This window comes from Mus musculus, chromosome 7 (assembly GCF_000001635.26).
Source record: "Mus musculus strain C57BL/6J chromosome 7, GRCm38.p6 C57BL/6J".
NCBI classification, from domain to species: Eukaryota; Metazoa; Chordata; class Mammalia; order Rodentia; family Muridae; genus Mus; species Mus musculus.
Genome location: NC_000073.6, coordinates 36,943,294 through 36,962,144, shown reverse-complemented (window position 1 = coordinate 36,962,144; position 18,851 = coordinate 36,943,294). Strand labels below are relative to the sequence as shown.

Sequence of the window (18,851 nt, the reverse complement as noted above, 5' to 3'; positions counted from 1 at the left end):
TTCAAGATGTGAGTGCTCAGCTTCCTGTTCCAAATGCTGTGTCTTTGTTCTGCCATCAGCAGTGCTTATCCTTCTGGAAACATAAGCCAAGATGAACTCATTCTTCCCCAAGTTGCCTTGGTCATGGTGGTTTTTTTTCACAGTAGCAGAAAAATGATGATATTAAGCAAAATGAGCCAGACTCAGAAAGACACATATTCTATTTTTTTATTTTTGTCTCATATGGGGAGCATATACATGTACACATGCACACACACATGCACGTGTCCATGCATACTCACATACACATTTATATATATACATACATGTTTACATACACATACACATGAACATACACATACAGATTTGGGAAGAGGAAGAAAACCAATCGGAGAAGGGAAGAAGAAGGAACAAGAGAAGGTAAGGCAGTAAATAAAAGTGTCTGTGACACACGTGAGTGAAAACGACGTAATGAAACCCATCATTTTATATAATAAGTATGTACCAATAAATATATAATTTAAGAAGAAAATAATATATACATATAAATACTGATCTAGTTTACATAATCAGTGTATGCAGTTCTTAGAGCCTCGGAATCCACTCGGGTAGATAAATCTAGCCGCAGTTGCTTCTCTCTTCCTCCTCCTCCTCCTCTTCCTCCTCCTCCCTTTTCCAAGATACAGGGTTTCTCTGTGTAGCCCTGGATGTCCTGAAACTCACTCTATAGACCAGGCTGGCCTCGAACTCAGAGATCTGCCTGTCTGTGCCTTTGTACTGCTGGGATTAAAGACATGTGCCACCACCACCAGGTAGCTTCACTTTTCCATGTAACTCTGTGTCTATGGACAGAATAGAGTGATTCCAACCTGATGGGCAGCAGAAAGAGTTTGATAAGTCAATACAGAAGACCTTAGAGAAGTCACAGGGTCACATAGCCACTGCTTATGGTGAAGAAGGCAGAGGAGGAAGAATCATTGAGCCTGTGTGCCACGCCCAGTCAAGGCTAAGCCCTTGTCGTGACTGTCCTTTCTCAGGGAGAGTGTTTTCAGGGTCCCCACTGGTGAGCTGAGTGCTTGTTTCAAGCATGTGCTCTCATAGTCAGCATTGCCACTTAACACTTGCTTTTAGTAAGCAGCTTGTGACATTGCTGCTGCTGCCTCACACAGCCGATGTAGCTCTGGATGGGAGCACATCCATTTGTCAGACTCTCACCTCTGTTGAGAGTCATTACGGCTGGGGCAGTAGAGAAGGGAGAATGCTAATTAAAAATCAGAACACCGGTTGTCGATGGAAATTCCTTGAGATGGATACTGATGTGATTCTGGGTGAGGTCAATGTCTGTGGATGGGAAGACAGAATTCCACTTTCCTGACAGATGGCTGAAGGTGACAGAGACTGCCAGATCACTGTGATGGGCTCAAAATGTCCACGGTTCTCAGAGATACAGGTGACACTCTATGAAGGACTTTGGGGTGTTAAATCCCCATTTGCCTAAAGCTTCCAGCTCTCCTTCAAGAGAAACCCAGTCTTCAAAGAATGCATAGCTGATTCAGAGACGGAAAAGGGTTAATCTGTTCTTAAGTTCCAGCAAATGAAAAGTGAAACCTAGTTCCTAATATTCTTTGATGTGTTTTGAAGATCAGCTGGCAATCATTAAAGTATCTGAGCGCATTGTAATCAAGCTTACCAGTGTGTATTAAAACATTTCCCACAAAGCTACACATCACTACTTATGGACAAGAGAGTTATTAGTCAGGGAGGTATCCAAACGACAAAGGGCATTGTCATTAATCTTGATTATCCACTGCAACTAGACAGTACGACTCTTGCTGACGACACCACATACTTTCAAAGACATAGAGAAAACAAGCTGGAATTGACCAGGAAACTTTCTCCCTGCTGGCTAGCTTATATACTGCTAGAAGTTGATATGTCCGCTAGCCAAAAAATATCCACTAGAATAATAGTGGCATGGAGGTTATGGGGGTAACCAATTACTTTTTCATTAGATATGTGAGCTGACTCACAGGACAGATTTCGAGTCAGATACTGTCAACCTAGCAAAAGGCCCATAATTTGGGATATTATAAGCCCTAGAGTGGCAAACTACTATTGCCATTTTGCTAAATGGCCACATTATCAAACTGCCTTCTAATATTTTATTTCTATCTATAAATTGGTGGTGCTTGGCTGGGCGGGTGGTGGCGCACACCTTTAATCCCAGCACTTGGGAGACAGAGGCAGGTGGATTTCTGGGTTCGAGGCCAGCCTGGTCTACAAAGTGAGTTCCAGGACAGCCAGGCTACACAGAGAAACCTTGTCTAGGAAAAAAAATGGTGCTGCTCTCAACCTGGGCCAGAGAAGCTGCTTTATGAGTAGTGCTGAGAGGAAGTGACTATTGAATGCTCAACTCTCTTCTGATCGCTCCTCATACCAGGTTCAGGGAACATCACAGAAAGAATACAAGGCATAGGAAGAGTACAAGAACCAGAAGATGGGTAAGAGTGCTGTGAAATCCTGCCTCTGGACCTTTCAGGGTATTGTCCCCATGAACTCACAGTGGCTCTGCTTATCTGAACAAGACCGTACAAGATCAAGCCAGCCAAAATTCCAGCACCAGTGGGGAGAGGCCCCAGGCCTTAGTCCTATTGGAGGGATTACTGAATGTTGGTATCAACTGAGGAAGGAACAGTCATCCATTCTCCTTGGGGGGAAATAGCCTGTGTAGATTGCTCCTGCCCCAGTAGATGACCACAAACTCATGTGTTCATGGACACAAGTAAATGGACTCAGGGAATTATTCATAACAGTTAACAAATAAAAAGCATGAAATAAAAAGCATGGATCAGGGAGGGAACCAGGGAAGACAGGGGTGGGCTGTGCACACATGGGTCAATTATGCACTGCATAAGCATAGGGAAATTTCAAAAAATTTTAAAAAATGTTATTAAAAAGATAGGAATATAGGCTCAATTTTTTGATTACTCTAATTGTGATTTAGAAGACGTCAATATGTAATTGGGTGAAGGAATGGATGTTTTATTACTAAGTACAAATGATTTTGTTCCATTAATTACCTGTCAACCCAGTCCTTATGAATACGGTGCCAGCCTATCCCAAATAAAGAAGCTATGAGACTTCTTGTGACTGATGGAGGCATTGTGCTCAGGAAAGCAGGCTCAGTTGCACAAATATTAAATTATGCGATATTTTTGTTAGGTACATATTTGTCAATTGTATGTAATGCAATCTAATCTCTCTCTCTCTCTCTCTCTCCCTCTCTCTCTCTCTCTCTCTCAAGATTTGTAACAAAACATGATAATTATATCAGAACGGTTGTTTCCAAATCACCTCTGTATCTTTTCTCTGAACTTTCCACATCATCCTCAATGACAGTGTCCTATTTTAGTAACAGGGAAACACACTGGGAATAATGCAGACTCTGACACAAAACCTATGCAGGCCCAAGCTGTCAGCTTCTTTGATTCTATCCTAAACCCAATGTGTACATTCACAGAACACCATTCCCACTACGTGTGTACCATTCTGTCTTATCAAAACTACGTCTGGAGCTGCGACCCCAGACACAGGACTGTCAAAGATAGAGATGGTGCTTCTAAATTCTGGGGGACAGGCTACCTATTGAGCCGTGGGTAGTGCCTGCATTTTGTTACCCGTGGTGACAGCTGCCAATGTGTGAGGGAATGCGAAATGTCAAGTTCTCTGGCACCATTCCTGGAAGACTCTGTAATTTACTGCTTTGCCATGTCACTCTCTGAGCTATTGCCTGGGATACAGGCTGTGACCGGCCCCAGATCTTAGCCAAATTTTCTTGGGCCCCAAGAAAAACCACTTTCCCCACAGTCTCTCTGAAGGAACCGTTCAGGGGTATTCTCCTCTTGCTTCCAGTGTCTCCAGGAACTGTGGTTGAGGGTCACTGGAAGCTTCTTGGGTTTTTTGTTTTGCTCTTATTTGTTTGTTTGTTTTCCTGCTTGTGCGTCTGGGTGAAATCCCATCACGTGTAAATGGTGGAACGGTGCTGCTGACCCCATTCTATTTTAAACCGTGATAAGGTAGCAGGAACTCTCTGCTCTAAGAAGGAAGTAACCATCCATTAGAACACAATAGCGGGGTGTCCTCAGTGGCCACAATTTGCCTGCTGCCCCCCAAATGTGGGAACAGTCCCGATCTCCTGTCACAAGCCAACATTAGAGACCTCAGGTTGGCGCTTTGCACTCATTTTGTAGTACAGAGAATGCCTACCAGTTCCTAGAGCAAGGGATGGTCTTTGGTCTCCACGCTGTGTGGATAGTGATAGACACTTTTGTGGTTTTGTGTGAGGTCTAAGGTATTCAGGTAGGATGTCTACATGCTACAAATGTGTTCTTTCCAAACAGATGCTCAGCCTGACTGGACATATGGCTACAATTTGCCCAAAGAACCAGAGCAGGACATGGTAGACCAGTCTTGGGAATGGCCTAGAGGGAGCTGCTGTCTGCAGTCTAGACAGACTGTCAGACACCAGGGTAGGATCAATGCAGATTATCGTAGCTGCATTTTATGTAACTAGGTGAAAGATACTGAAGATAGTCTCCCTGGTATATAGAATATGACTAGTTTTCAGCCCTGCCTATGGCTTAAGTCCAAGCTTAACCTCTATTGGATTACAGTTGTAGACCTGCTACTGCTGTTTTAATCAACGGTATCATGACCAAACTCACTGGTTCCTCATGGTGGAGATGAGAGAGAAAAAGCACAAGTCCTTCCACAAGTCCTGCATCAACTTAGCTATCTCCAGCGTAAGTGCCTCCTTTAACTTATCCGTCTTCATGGGATGGAGAAACAACTCAAGTGGTGGGTAGCAATTGCTGCTCTTTCAGAGGACCTGGATTCAGATCCCAGCACCCACTTCTGGCTGCTCACAGCCACCTTGACTTCAGGGGATTGGATGCCTGTCTATGGTGTCTAGGAACTTTCATTCATGTGCTCCTATCCACACACAGACACACACAGAGCCACAAACTTAAAAATAAAGTGTTTATAAAACAAAATGAAACCTACCCACCTCCAACAGGGGAACCTTCCTCAGCTTCTCTGCTCCCCAAACGAACACACTGCACGTCGTAAGAGCCACTCAATGAACTTTGGTTTGACTTTGAGAAAACTATCCAATAGATTCGCATGTTGAGGTCTTGACCTGGCAAGGGGCATTGCCTGTTGTAAATTCTGGGAGCTAGGCAGTGGGACCCAGCACAAGGAAGTGAACCACTATAAGGGTGTCTGTGGATGTTAGACTGGATTCCAGTGACTGGATTCCTCCTTCTCTGCTTCCTGTCTGCCGTGTGGTACGGAACTTCCATCCACTCTCACCTTCATGATGTTCTGCCCAAAGATATGCAGTCAAGCAACCCTGAGCTGAACCCTATGAAACCATGAGCTAAGACATAGCCTTCCTCCCATAAGTTGTTTCTCTTAAGGTATTTGTTAACAGTGATGCAAAGCTAACTAACCCATTGGTTTATTTAAGTCTCTTTTCACAGTTTGGTCTCTGGACTCCCCCTCTTTAATCTGCCATCATATGTGTTTTCATAATGTGGGGAGTTCCCCTGATCCCCAGTGGAACTGGGGCATGGGGCTTCCCTCTGAGGTGTGGATGCCCTTAGGGGGAGGCAGAAATATCTTAGTGAGCAGGATTTCCCACTCGCTTGTCATCCTCTTCCTTGGGAATGCTTAACAGCTCTCCTGACTGTAAGATAAATCCCAAACAGTTTGACACACTTCATGCACTCTCCTGATGTTTTACCTCAGTGGCCCTCCAGCCTCAGCATCACATCTGTACACCTGATCCCTCATCCATAGCAGAATGTGTGTCCTTGAGTGAGGAGTCTAACCAGGCCAAGCCATAAATGGGAGCCAATGCCTCCCACTGTCTACCATTCTTCTCTCTTCAAGGTTTTGTCATTTGTAGGGTTAATCTGGTTAGCAGCTCCTCTTTTATAGTCAAACCCAGGGACAGTTGCATCTTGTGTCCTCTGGAGCTCCCTCTTCTCCAATCCTGCCAGTCAGAGCTCCCTGACGGCAAAGGGCATAATCGATTCATGGCATATCATGGCACTGCCCAGGGTACAAGTCTTGGAGAGTCAAGACATGTTTGTTGAATGCACGAAAGTCTAAGTGATTTTTAGGGAGACTCAGACAAGCAATCAAGGCCATGCTCTGAAATGGAAACGTTCTTCTCATTGCCTGCTCACCTGCGTGGGTCCAAAAAGGCTGCCATAAACCCTAGAAACTTGAAGCTGTCAGTCTGTGGCTCTGTCAATCACACGGCGCTCGCAAAGGCTCAAATTCATTAGGCGGGAAAAGCCTGTAAGAAAACGTTGTCAGGAAGAATCAATCAGTTTAAACATTTAAAAGTAAAATATGTGTCAGCCAGTCCCCGTGGGGAGGTTTTCATAATGTGGGGAGTTCCCCTGATCCCCAGTGGAACTGGGGCATGGGGCTTCCCTCTGAGGTGTGGATGCCCTTAGGGGGAGGCCAGCAAAGGAAGGCTAGGCAAGTGCCTGGAGGGATTGGGATGTGAGGAGCCTATGTCATAAGTGACAGAGTCACTCCCAGCTGCTCTGCCTCACACTCACATGAAGGGGGAGAGCTGTTCTTTATGACAGAGAGGGAAAGGAAGTGATGAGTCGGGTGTGTTTTCCAGACTGGCAAATGGAGTTTCACGTTGTCTTTAAAAGGTGTGTGTGTGTGTGTGTGTGTGTGTGTGTGTGTGTGTGTGTGTGTGTGTGTGTGTGTGTGTGTTTGTGTGTGTGTGTTGTATGTTCATGTGTGTGCCTGGGCACGCACAGATATAAGAAGAGAATGTGTAATCCCTTGAAGCTGGTGTTACTCGAGTCTGGGGGACATGTGGGTTGTTGCAGGAGCTTCTGGGATCCACACCTCATCCATTATAAGTTCTATTAACTGCTAGACCATCTCTCCAGCCCTTTTCCATTCTTCTTTAAAGGAAGAAAAGGAGAGAAGAAAAGGAGGGGGGAAGATAGAAGGAGAGAGGAGGAAGGGAAATGGCAAGGGATGGAGGGGAGAAAGGAAGGAGTGTTATCAGTTTGCATTTTTGGAGAATTACACGAGAACACACACACAGTCATGCATATACTTGCATGCACATGCACACATGCAGGCATGCAGATGCACAGTCTCATATGCACATAGATGCACACGCCTGCATACTTTTATATTCAGAGATGCACATGGGACCATCTTTCCAGAGTTCTCCAGTGAGGTTAAGGGTAGGGGGCTGCAGTTGTGGCATCAGGAGCAAAAGCAGGCTGGGACAGGATGGATGGGCCAGAGTGCAGGGGTGGCGATACTATGCCCAATGTAGGTGAGCACTTCTTAGAGGAAGTTAGCTAATAAGTCTGAGGCCAAAGAGTGTACAGTTTGAGGTAGAAGGTTGATCCCTTGAAACTTCAGAGTCAAAGCCAACTAACAGGGTGAAAATGTATTACGTGCTTTCTTATTGGGTCTCCTAGGGACTCAGATGCTTACAAGTGGCAAATCCAACAACTGTCTGCAAGTGTGGGGCAGGGTTGGAGCTCCAGAAGGTCCTTGCTGCCTCTATCTTCTGATGATTTTCCACAGGCGTCTTTCCTTCAGCCAGCAGAGCACCATGGGATAGGACTGAGGCCCAGCACTCTCAGGTGCTGATGCCTTTTCTCCAGGCTGGACAGTAGGACTGGGTAAGGGACAGTGCTGTCAGCTTCTCATTCCTATCACAGATTCCCCAGAGGGACAGCTTATAAAGAGAAAGGTTTACTTCAGCTTGAAGAGCTCTCTCTCTGCCCAAGGCCCAATAGCTTGCTTGGTTTTAGGCCTGTGTAATGAGGTGGCATATCTTGGCAGGACAATGAGAGACAGCAAAGTTTGTTCACTTCAGGGTCAAGAAGCAAAACAGACAGGGAGCGGCCCATGTCCCACTATCCTCTGTGAAGCCCTGGTCCCTGAGATGTAAAGAAATACCATCCCATAAGTAGGCCTCACCTCTTAAAGCTGATATCGACTCCAAGTAGCTCAACACTGGGGACTATACCTTCAACACTGAGGCCTTGGAAGGGCATTCCGGACTCTAGGGGAAGAAGAAGAGACAAAGGTATCAAAGAGCTCAAGAAACTGGAAAAAGAAATCTAGAAGATATCTGAAGAGGATGAAGAGGTGGCTCTGTGGTAAACAGCACTTACTGCTCTTGGAGAGGACCAGGGTTTAGTTCCCATCAACACCCAATTGGAGACTCAAGCCACCTGTCACTCCAGCTCAAAGGGGTGTATTCCCCCTTGGCCTTTGAGGACTCCTGCAGGCATGCGCTGCACAAGCATATGCTTGGGCACATACGTACACATAATTTATATAAGTAAAGATGTGTTTTTAAAAAGACCGTGCCTGACACCTCCTCCCTCTTTAGTAAAAGTAACATGGCACCTGTGTCAGTCACTTCAAGGACTAACACTCTGGTAAAGTTGCCCACAGAAAAGCAGGGAGATGCAAGTGAGCCCTGGTTTGCCTGGTGCCGCGATGCTTGAGAATGAGGGCTCAGCTGTTTGCTGAGCTGGGCATTTATAGAGTCCGACCTCTGGTGATGCTGGATTTTTAAAAGAAAATTATTGAGCTAGCAACGTAGCACAGAATATACAAAGCCCTGAGTTCTCTCATGGGTACAGCAAATCAACAACAACAACAACAAAAACAACAACAACATTTCGTATTCCCTTATTCATTTTATTTCAAACACTGTAATTGCTAGAAATTGCACTGGCTGTCTTGTTCAGAATTGCATCTGTGCATAAGCAGAGGTGTGCATGTACATGCACACACACACACACACACACACACACACACACACAAAGAGGCATCCTCACACATATGTACACAGAAATTACATTTGCAGGGCTTGGTCCTCTTGTAAGAATGTTAGTAGCTCCATATAGAATGAGAATAAAGTCATATAGCTGCTCTTTAAACCCATTGTAACACAAAGGGTTTCTGACCCTGATGGTTTACTCAGAAGAAGGGTTAGGAGATGTGGCCTTGCTGAAGGAGGTGTGTCACTGGGGTGGGAATAGGCTAGAGGTTTCAGAAATTCACACCCTGCCATTCCTTCTTAGTCTCTCTCCCTCACCTTGTGGATTAAGATGGAAGCTCTTGGCTACTGCTCTAGTGCCACACCTGCCTGCTGGCTGCCATGCTCCCATCATGATGGTTATGGTCTAACCCTCTGAAACTGGAAGTCCCAATAAACCCTTCTGTAACTTGCCTTCTCTAGGTCATGGTGTCTGTTTTAACAGTAATAAAAAACTCACTGAGACACTGGTGGGTGTTCTGATAGCTAGTCACTTTTTCTCTGCTAGTTCACTTCCGGGAGCAGAAAACTCACTACTTCCTGATACATCTCAAATCCTGTTTAGACAGCTCTTCTAATTTTTTTAAAGATTTATATTTCACTCATTCATGTGTATTTGCCTGTGTGAGTTTATGTGCACCACATTTACACAGGAGCCTGTGGGGAGCCATAAAAGGGCATTGCATCTTCTGGACTGTACTTACAGGTGGTTATGAGTCACCATGTGGATGCTGGGAACCAAACCTGGGTCCCCTGAAAGGGCAATAAAAGCACTTAATCACTGAAATGCCTCTCCAACTCCAGGATGTAGGGGTTTCTGGCTTAACATAAAGGATTTTCTGTTTCTTCTTTACTGAGGGTTTTTGGCATTTCCTGGCTGGACCAATTCCTCTATATATACCATCTCTGTAAATCAGGACTGCACTTTGCCAGACTAGGTGGGTTAAGATCATTCTACAGCAGAGGAAACTGAGGCTTGAAGGGACAATGAAATGTTGGGTCTGGAGTTTCACCCTACATCTTCTGTCCTTGGTTCATTTGGCTGAGTCATCACATGGGGTTGCCACCCCGGCCTCTTCATCATTAAAGTAAGGAGGAGGGTGACATGTGTGATTCCCCCCACCTTGCCTCCATCTCTATACCACCCTATAATGTGGTCTTTTCCACAGTCAGTGACCCTGTCCTTGGCACAGCACACCACTGTTGAGGAAAGCCATTTTCCATGGTGGTCACTTCCTGACTATTCTGCCCTCAGGAGAAATGGAGAGCCTTGGAGTAGACAGATGTCATTGACAACAACACCAACACACCAACCTCCAGGATAAAATGGGGCTCCTTCCTGCTAGTCCTGGAGTATGGCCTTCAAAGGCAGCTGCTGTTCCTCTCTAGCAAGTGTCTCCCACAGGCGGGCTCTCGAGGAAGGCTTTTTAAACTGGTTATCTTTATTACTGTCCCAGAAACACTTGGCAGGGCACGAATCTACAGCTAAAGCCGGCAACTCCAAGGGAAGGGGGGTAAAAAGGGAGAGAATGAAGGCGAACAGAGAGAGAAGGGAAGAAGAGAGAAGAGAAAAAGAAGAGGAAGAAGAAAAGAAGGGAGGAAATTGGGAAGAAAGGGAAGGAACGCTATGAAGACCAAAAGTGTTAAATCCTGTAAGAAAGGAAAATTAATCCCATAAATGAAGTTCTTCCATTGGAGACAAAATGGCTTTGTCATGTGGCTCTTACAAGCTCTGGACACAGCCTTCTGATGTCCTGCTGTCAGAGAGGGGCTTCTACTTCTCTCTGGAGACCTTGTCAATCAGACATTCCAGACACATGGTTTTCTTAAAATCGAAGTAAGTTGCCAGAATGATTTAAAATGAAAAGCTTCATGGGGGTCAGTACGATCAAGCCGAGCCATGTGTACGTAGGTACCTATGAGTTGTCACGGCGACTGTACGCAGAGTTTGAAGATGTGAGTGCGACCGACCATCCAACTTCGTAACAAAGTTAGCAAGTCTTGCCAGCCATTTCTTCTCACAGAAATCTCACTGGAGCTGAATGCAGCTGCCACTTGAAGACAAGAGGGAGGGACAGAGGGAGGGAGGGAGGAAAGAAAGGGAGGAAGGGATGGCCCTTCCTACCCGCAGGGCCCCCACTTATCTCTTGGCTTTTCGCATGAGCCCCGCCCTTCCTGGGTGCCCCAGCCCCTGCTCTCTGTCTGTGTGAGCCCTGTATATTCACTTGCATGGCTGTGTCTTGCCCTTCCTGTCCTTGAGGGAATGAGGTGATGCGCCATCCCAGGACAGCCACATAGAGGGAAGTTAGGAAAGTCCTGGGTGTCTGAGCTGTGGTGCTCCACTTAGCAGCTTCATGTCTGCACATGGCTTCCTTCCGTCTTGTTGTGTCTGAGATACCGTCTGATCACACCACACAGCAAGATTTGAATTCATAATCCTCCTGCCTCAGCCTTACAGGCACAGGTCAACATGTCTGACTAAATATTAATTTTATTTTCATTTCTTAAGAATTGTTAAAAAAAATAAGTGTACATGTGCCCAGGAGGCCAGAGGCACTGCATTCCTTGGAACTGGGGTTTCACGCGGCTCTGGACCACTGAACATGGGTGCTAGGAACTAAACCTGGGTCCTCTTCAAGAGCAGTTTGTACCCTTAACCATCTTTTCAGCCCTGGGTACTAATCTTTAAATGATTTTTAAAATAATTGTTCCTACCTCGTAGCCTTCACGTTTAACTACGTTTTAAGAACTTTTCTTTTAATTTTTTGAGTTTTTAAACATTTTTTTATTTATGTGTATGTGTTTTGCCTGCTTGTGGGTCTGTGTACCATGTGCATGCACTGCTGGTGGAGGCCAGAGGGGGCATCAGATCCCCTACAACATGAATTACAGATAGCTGTGAGCCACCCTGTGTTGGCTTGGATTTGAACCCAGGTCCTCAGTGAGAGCATCCAGTGCCTTTAACCATTAAGCCATCTCTCCAGACTACCTTTTGAGAAGTTTTTGAAACTCACCCAAATTATTCCCTGGAGGAGTCAAACAACAAATGTAAAGAAAGCATCCTGGCTCCCAGTTCCCCCTAAGCTTGCCTTTGCTGACACCTAACTTGCAAGTGCCCCAACACTATAAATATCTCGCATTCTCCAGTGTCCTGTCTGAGACCCTTCTACTACTTCACCAGGGTTCTCAAAGATTTCAGAGAATGAAGTACAACTTCTAGGTCCTGGTATTGAGTCACAGATGACACCCCATATAACTGTTATCAAGGAGAGAGATGCCAAGGGTTGGTATGATATAGGAAACTTGTACCTCATCTGCATACAGAGACACCTTCTTGAGACTCAGACGTGTGGACAAGTGAAGCCATTAGTGCTACCAGCTCCATCATGCCCATGCCTGTGCCATTTTGCTTGATGCAGCCTAGCTGCTCGCAAGGCAGCTCGCCCTGAGCCCCTTCATTGAGCAGAGGGGCTAAGTCATGGAAAGCTTTTATGCGGCTGCTGCGTTTCCAGCCGTTCCTCCGTGATTGACAGCTCTGCATTCCCTTTCCCATTATGGCACCTGCAGATAATGAGATATCGTGAAACCGGAATTTCCAGAGCCTGTGCCTGCCAGGAATATTATCATCAGTGTTCTAGCAAGCCATTCCCGCTGCACACATGACCTCTACAAATTTGAAATGTCAAAACACAGCCAGGAGCTGAAACCAAGGCCACTCCAAACCAAGTGGCTATTGGCTCTCGAATGTACAGGAGGGAGTCCTTTATCTTGGGAGAATTATGGATTACCAGAATATAGTGATCTTTTCATTAACCTATATGTATTTAGAATGTAGATAATGTCTGTCTTTTTATCAGTCTCATAGTCCGTGTGTGGGGAGACCTGCAGAACGCAGGCTTCACATTTCCCCAGTGACTCAGGTCTTGGGTGAGAGCTAATAATGCAGGCCACAGGAGCTCTTTGTTCTTACTGGCCATTTTTTTGGGGGGGGGTCTTAATTTTGCAGGTGTTCTAGCCACCCCCATTTTGTGATAGTATCAGAGAAGACAAAGATGGGGGGCTTGAATCTTCTGTATGCTTCCTTTATTTCCTTTGCATTCAAGGTAGTTCAGGGCTCTGAGTGGTTAGGGACTCACCCATCTATTTGGCTGAGATTTTAGCCTGTGCTATTCATTATGTTGCTCAAGTGATACTGAATTCAACAACTGGGGGGGGAGGGGAAATCCACAGTGTGCGGTGGGTAGTGCTTGCTTGTGTTATCATTAAAGATTTAGAAGTTTGGCGTGGTGACACAGGTTTGTAATCCCAGTAGTCACACGAGGCAGGAAAAGGATGAGTCTGAGGCCATCCTGGGCTAGAATTGGAAAGCAAGCTGTCTGTGGGTTCTAAGGTTATACTGAGTTGGGGACTAGCAAAAGCTGATATAGTAGGAGCCAAGGACAGGTGGGAACTACGTGCCAACAGACTAGCATGAACAGGCAGCCATAGACCTAGAATGCCATAAACTCAGGACTCAGAAAAAGGTCCCAGGGGCCTGGTTCATATCATTGTCTGTGAATGGGGGTCTGGTGAAGGAAGGTGGGAGGACGTCTTGGAAAGGCCCCAGAATGCAGGCAGAATGGCAAGACCTTCATCCCAAAGCTGCCACAATAGCTCAGACTTTCTTCTATCCATGCCATGAGTACATAAATCCTCCCTCACTTTCTTTCTGTTCTGGGGTTTGGTCTTACGGTGAGGTTCTACAGTAATCTAAACCTGAGATCTCAGCTAGTGCTGAAGACCAACCGAGATGTGCTGCTTCCATTGGGATGCCTGCCCAGTACAAGACTGCCCTGCTGGTGGCCAGCCTAGTGCTGTGTGGGGAGAACCGACCACAGATGAGACCATGTGCAGTGTGCAGAACAGTAGCAAGGTAAGGCTCACAGGATCCAGCTACCTCCGGAGCCAATGTCCCTATACCTGGATATGGCACCAGACACATATTTATTTATGTATTGGTTCTAACGAATTTGAGTTTATTTTCTATTTTCTTTTAAAAAGTATATTTTATTAATTCTTTGAGAATCTCTTACAATGTATTTTTAGCACAACTTATCCAAGAACCACTCCACACCTCCCTGACTTCATCCTTACTTGGTGTCTTCTTTTCTTTTCACGCATTCACTATTTTTTATTGTTAGAGATATACATACATACATACATGTCTGTCTGTCTATCTATCTATCTATCTATCTATCTATCTATCTATCTATCAATATAACCTGCCAAATCTGAAATCTGTGAAGTGTGATCTATATACATATGTTTTTAGGGCTTACTACTTGGCTTTAGATAACTGATTTCAGCTCTCATCTCTGCATAAGGCCGACCCCCCCTTCTCTCAGCAGCTGTTAATTGCCTGTAGCTCTTCATCTAGATGTGGGTTCTCCATGCTGGCATGTCAGCTGGTGCCATGGTTGTGCTGGTCTTGTTTAGTTGACGACACTGTTGAGACTTCATGGGTGCAGCTTCCCTGTTATGTACAGAAGTCACCATCTCGCTGGAGACACCCTGGTTCTCTGGTTCTTATAATCTCTCTGGCCCCTTGTCCACAGGGTTCCTTGAGGCTTAGAGGTAGGGATTATGCTGTGTATGTATCATTAGGGCCTGGGCATACCTTCATCAGTTGTTTTCTGCATTGTGACCAGCTGTGGTGTTCTGTCAGAGTCTGTGGCACATGTGATGGCTACTGACTTTCTGTCTCTTGAAATCTCAAAGAGTTTGACTATATGCAGAATAGCATTGCATATTACATTTTTCCCATTGTGATTCTTGGGATAACTCGCTGGTACCCTGATTAGAAAGTGAAACTTGGGGTGTAGAATGCTGAGCTAGTGAATCCACCCCCGCTTTACTCTTGAGGGCTTTGAGCTAGTTAACGTCTTACCCCATTGATGACTTAGGAGCATTACTGGGAGGTGGTGGAAAGTTCCAGAGACAGAACCTCCTTTGAAGAAGTAGGCAATGGGATATATTCTTAAGATCTCTTCCTGGTCCCTTCTTGCCTTCTCTGCAGCCATCATGAGAGAAACCATTTTGTTCCACCACATTCTCCCAACCATGATGACCTGTCTCACCTTGGACCCAAATTCTGTGGCACCAGCTGGCCATGGATGGAAACTTCTGAAACTATGAGCCAAATTAAGCTTTATAGGCACCCCGGCCTAAGTCAAATACCTACAGCAGGGTGAACATGGGGTGACCAGGGAGCACAGCCTACTCTATTCAGACACTCAAACAAAGCTAAAGTCGCTGTTCAGGAAGCTGTAGAGCACTGAGAAGCAGTGACCACAACCCCTGCTTCTCTGAGGAAGCACAAATGGCTAAATGCCACCATCCTCCTGTGGAGTCTGAGGGGCAGGGCTCATCTCAGCACAAGTGGCAGCTGCAGCCAGAGGGTTTCTATAGCCAGTCCCCAAAGACATTCTGAGTATCATGGACTGATACTGCGTAAGGAAAGCACCATGCTCCAGTGCATCAGAGACTGGTAGCATGCTTGTACATACATAGTTACTGATATACATATATACATGTGTGCATAGAGGAGCATAATAAATAAAAATAGAGAGACACATAAATTACATACAAACACATACATACATACATACATACATACATACATACATACATAGAGTTACATTCATGTACATTCAGAGACACAGAATACAAACAGACAGATACATGTATATACTTAAAGGCATGCGGAGACATACACAAATACACAGTTATTGAGATATAACAGTTTGCATACATATATGAATATACATGTACTTAAACATAAATCAACATATAAATATATGTATATATATGTGTGTATATATGTGTGTGTGTATGTGTTTGTGTGTGTGTGTAGACATATATGCACCCAGACATAGTTACACCACACATACACAGAGAGACATGCAAAAATATAGACACATACACAACACAAAGACACACATAGATAGGGATATATACATGTACATTCAGATACACACAGCTACACACAGACACATACCTGGAAATAGACAGACATGCAGATATCTGCACATGAACATACATACACAAGCATACATACATAAAGAAAAACTCATTCATACATATATGTTGCACACACATTCTGCTTTTCAAATATACAAAGGAGCTCTCTCAGAGAAATCAGCCCACCTTGTCTCTAGGTCATCCGGACCTGACCACAGCCCACAGTGGCTTATATCCCCATTTTACCCAACTGAAATTGTCCTAGGATCTCTGAAAATTTGGTCATTGGTTTTTGTTTCTTTCAGGCAGTGGCAGGAACGAGGAAATCCTTTTCATTTTCTTCCCCACATCGTCAGAGACAAAGAGAAACTTGCAGGTACCAAAATAGACATCATATGGTAAGCGTAAAATTGTTTTTCAAAGGCACACAGACATTTTATTAGCTGCCCTCCTCTGTGCCCAAATATCATAGACTGGATTGGCAAATGGGTGACCCTCTAGATGATGAGAGCCCAACTAGACAGCACACAGGAGGGCAAAGAGGGAGGTGACCAGAGACAGCAGGCGCCAGCTGCAGAAGGCAGCTCGAAGCCAGGGCTTAGGAGAGAAAATGGCCGCCCTGTCACCAGGTCCTTGTGTGTGGCCCTGTCAGGAAGAGCCTGTGCTCTGGCCTAGGGCTGGCTGGCTCCCGCTAAGTACTAAAGCCGCAGTGGCAGTTGGGGCTGGGGGCGGGGGGGTTGGGAGGGGGAGGCAGGGACAGGAGATGAGAGACAGAACAGGGCAGCTGCAAATGAAAATCACCCTGGGGAAGGTTACAACTAGATAAAGTTTTCGACAATAAGATTCCAGAGACTGCTGACGGGAGCAAAGCTCAATATTTTAGTCTCAGTACAAATTTGCTTCAATCTTATACAACTCCCGTGCAGCGTTGCCCACAGCTGCATGCTGTAAACAACAAACAAATCTATTTCCATCAGCCCTGCTGATGCCAGGAGAAAAGTGCTTGAGCATAAGACATGCACAGATGCAAAGCCTCACCTGAGCCTGGTGCTGCCCTCCACTTGGCCTCTCTAACTTAATATCGTTGTTACAAAGCTATTGGTCTCCTGGTAGCTCGCTGGCTGAATACAGTGCCTCTTCTTCCAGCTAATCTGACAACTCCGATCCAAGAAGCATCAAGGGCCCAATTAAGAAGACACATCTTATCAAGGAGCTTATTTTGCATAACAGAATACAAATGACGAATAAAAATTTAATGTTTAATAACTTAGTACAAAGAGGGCTGTTGATATAGAATGCCTGGAATTTTTATGGAGGCTGTCAGACTTGTGATAAAACTATTATATAGGGACACTTGGCAAAAAACAGCGTAGAATTTTTCAGTAATGGTGTGTGCATGATGTTGCATTAATTCTTGATAGAGAGCTAACTGTAAGCCTGGGAATCAGCCAGTTGGAATTTTGGTTTAAGATGGTGTGTGCGAGAGAGCACCCTTGTGTGTGTGTGTGTGTGTGTGTGTGTGTGTGTGTGTGTGTGTGTGTGTGTATACAAGCATTTGTGATCAATCTAGGACACTTTGAAGCTGTGACTAATGCCATCCCTGTTTTTACTGAAGAGGGACTAAGGGTCTTTTAATGAGGACTCCGTTAAGTTCTCTGTCCTTCTTAAGGCATTCAGTGTACAAGCAACAGCAGACCAAGTGTGTTGTTTTCGTTGCTAACCACCCTGACACAAAGGGTCTGCGGGCTTCTTCAGGGTCTTCTTGGGAGCACTAAAAGATTCTTCATTACCTCTTTGAGAGTGACCGAGCAGCCTGGAGGAATAGGAGGCAGGAAGGAGCAAGGAAATACAAGCCTTGTTAATCGCTAGGCTCCAACATTTGTTCCCTGGAAACAGAAAATAAAATATATACAAAAAGGAAAAAATGCATTCATTCAAATATTTATTGAGAACTTAAACTTGACTGCAATCTGAGGGGGAAGCTACAATTTTACTATTAGGTTAGTGACAGCCCTGAACTCTTGGGTCTTCCACAAATCTGCATGCAAGACATTGAATGGATATCCTCTCTGATTCTTCAAGGGCTCAACTGCTCTCTCTCCTCTCTCTCTTCTCTCTTCTCTCTTCTCTCTCTCTCTCTCTCTCTCTCTCTCTCTCTCTCTCTCTCTCTCTCTCTCTCTCTCCCCTTCTCTCCTTCCCTCTATCTGCTTCTGTCTCTGTCTTGCTGTCATTGTGTGTCCCTTTCTAACTTTTAGGCCACCTGAGCCACTTAGAGCACCAGAAGCCCTTCCATGATAAACTTCATCTTGACATTCCTGCTGCCATGAAATTTCTAATCAATTACAGCTGACATGCTGTAGCCCACAGAAGAATTGGGGCCCTCCCTCTGCATCTCTTTTTAGACCAGTTGGAGACACTGAGTTTAAAAACTGTAACCCCAACCCCACAAGATTCCAGGTGTCTGCCAAGAGAAATCGAGCCTTCATCTCCAGTGAGGCATTGAGTGTCTGTTGACTTGGGCTATACTCCTGCTGGGTGAAAGAGAAACTCTTTCAGAAGTATATGTCCTATCTATTTTGATGGATGAGATTTCTCATCCTGTCCCGTTGCATTAAGGTTGCTACCAGGAAGGCTGAGCGGACTGATTGACCAGGAATGATTGACCATTGGAAGTAAGATGTGAGCCTTCTGAACGGCCATGGAAGTGAGGGGCCAGAGGGGACTTTTAGCACAAAGAAAACCAACCAACACAAAATACATCCCTGTACATTATGGTGTGGCTTTTGGAACCCATAATTTACTGGATGAGGCTAATACTCTGATGCAAACTTATATTAGAATTAACACTACAGGAGGGGCTCTTACATGGAGGATTTGTTACAGAAATAAAATCTATTGGTAACAGTTTCATTGTCCCTTCATTATGAGCTCATTTGGTATTCACTGTAATAGCACCGATCATAATGAATTTGTTTGA

The 18,851-nt window shown here is 45.1% G+C and overlaps 1 long non-coding RNA gene across 1 annotated transcript; it reads right to left on the bottom strand.

Annotated features, from left to right (window-relative positions):
- Positions 1-732: 732 nt before the first annotated feature.
- Gm36464 lies at positions 733-17,993 on the bottom strand. The gene is made up of 3 exons (XR_001778080.2): positions 17,665-17,993; positions 8,023-8,107; positions 733-6,346 (listed from the first exon to the last, which is right to left on the bottom strand). It is a non-coding gene; the product is annotated as a predicted gene, 36464 (long non-coding RNA).
- Positions 17,994-18,851: the final 858 nt, after the last annotated feature.